General features: G+C 39.5%; 1 protein-coding gene across 1 annotated transcript in view; it reads right to left on the reverse strand.

The window, feature by feature from the left end:
• Nucleotides 1–2228, reverse strand: part of EGR_00604 (putative asparaginyl-tRNA synthetase) — a gene marked incomplete at both ends in the record, with an annotated part of 17880 nt that overhangs the window by 6340 nt on the left and 9312 nt on the right. The window lies entirely within an intron of this gene.

A 2228-nucleotide genomic window follows, 5' to 3' on the forward strand; every position in this document is an offset into this window, starting at 1 on the left:
GTGGGCCTTTATTTTTGAATGTAGAAGGTGGATAGCCCTACCTAATTGGCTGGAAAAGTGTGCGCTCGGATTTCGAAGTAAAGGTCGGTTTTTATAAGACGATTTCAAAAAAAACCTTTTAATTGTCCTTCTGGCTGCTGACTACGATGGTTGGCTGGACATAGCGGCAAGGATGGTCACTGATTCAGTCCTTATGAAAATCCATCACAACACGTGTTTTACGTATCATTCTGTAGGAAAATTTAAACTACAGTACTGAAAATACGTCCGCCTAGCTTTTATGAGTATAATGAAAAAAATCATGTAGCCCTTCGTCTGATTGACAGCTTTCTGTCATAACGCTGCTCCTCTTAAAAATCGCTCCACCTTCCCGCACTGCAGAGGCCTACACAGAATGTCATAAAGCTCAATGGAAGATGGTATAAAAGCAGTTTCGACACTCATGGCACCTTACCAGGGATTACTAATTAATACAACAATAGCTACAGGATTTTAATCAGAAAATAACTGAAAGCATTATTATTAAATTAACAAGGCTTGTCGAAGTGGGGTTTTTGAATGGATTTGTGTGTGAGGAGATGAGGCATTAAAAGATGCAATGGACATCGCGATTTAACAAATTGGTTCAGAAACGAAATGCTAAGCTATTCGATATTTTGTTGCAGATATGATAGGCCCTGAAGGATAACCTTATCAAACTAGAAAAAAATTCGATGGTAAAGAATTTTATGGTACTGGATTTAGCGCAAAGACATTAACCAGCAGACCTTCTCAAATCCAATTTCCCAACAGCTCTCGTTCTGCGGGCTGCATGGCTTTAAAGAAATAGTCAGGGTTCAGAAATCTGGTAAAATTAAGATGCAGGACCGATAAACGCGGGAGTGAGCAAAAGCATTTAACGATGGAAGCAAAAATTGAGAAATGGGATGGAGATTACACTCCTATGCAGCATATCTGCACTTGTGAATCCAGTAATGTGACTACTTAGAACTTTGAGGACGAGAAGTTCAAAAATGGAGCTTGCACATGGGAAATCGCTTTTAAGGCTTTGTAAATGGTACTTTCACGGGGTGATGGCTTAAATGAGACCGGTCATTATCGTATGAGAAAGTGCTTAAAGAGATTTCATTTTCAAAATATCACTTCCATGCAAAAGTTGATAATTTCGGATTCATCGAAAGTTCGGATGTGCTCCTCAAATTGCTACCGAAAGACCATGTTAGGATTTCAGGCTATTTCCAGTTCGCATTGTGAAAGAGACTTTGTGTCGGGCTGCAAGTTCATGAGAACTACCAGACCAATATGGATGTTGGAAGTTTCCTTCTGCACTCCCCTGGATACAGTTACAATCGTGTGATTTTGTGTTTGTTAACAGCAAAACCTTTTCTCAAAAAACATAAACCCTCTTTCTTGTACTAATTCTTTCATCAAATCACTTTCCAGCCATTCCCAAAATCCCTATTGAGAAGGCGATTTAAGCTGATTTAACCAACAACTTTTAAGTGAATTTGACGTCGAATGCAAACATTTTACGCATTTGTAATTTGTTTTGGAAAAAAAAACTAACGGTGGCAGGTTGGCTAGGTTAAAATGAAAAATTTCACGCAAAAACATATGAGAATGCATGAAGCAGAATGAATCAGGCCTCCTTATCTTCCGCCTCCTGTGAGAGCCTCCAGCCTCTGCCCTTGCCAATCACCGAAGGGTGATACCTACGTTACAGCACAAAATAACAAAATTCAAACTTTAGCTAGATCTTTAAAACGCATATTAGCAAAACGAATGCATAGTCTTTCGGGCTAAGGAAGCAGTAAAAAGCCCAGATTGTAATGCTGCCACTGTTCTCTTACTACTATCCCTTACGCGAGGCACGAAGGCAGAACTCACCGAGTGACTGACTCAGGATTATTTGTGCGAGTAAGAAGTAGACTATGCAATATTGCGCAAGCAACTGCAATAAAATGACTCACAATTTCTCCATCATTATTGCCTTAACCACTCACCTCTACACCCTCCATGTAAGCCTAAAAATCCGAGCAAACTCAACTTCTCCAAAGATGTTTGTGCAAATAGCCTATCATAATTTATCGCTCCGCAAAATTCGATGACCATATTTAAATTAATGGAAAAGTAGAATTTCGCCTCTAATTTGAAGAATCCGTATACATCTGGGCCGAAAATACCCGGATATGAAGATGAGATAAACCAATCAAGGGAGGATGTTGGCA

Source organism: Echinococcus granulosus, assembly GCF_000524195.1.
Source record: "Echinococcus granulosus chromosome Unknown EG_S00002, whole genome shotgun sequence".
Lineage (NCBI taxonomy): Eukaryota > Metazoa > Platyhelminthes > Cestoda > Cyclophyllidea > Taeniidae > Echinococcus > Echinococcus granulosus.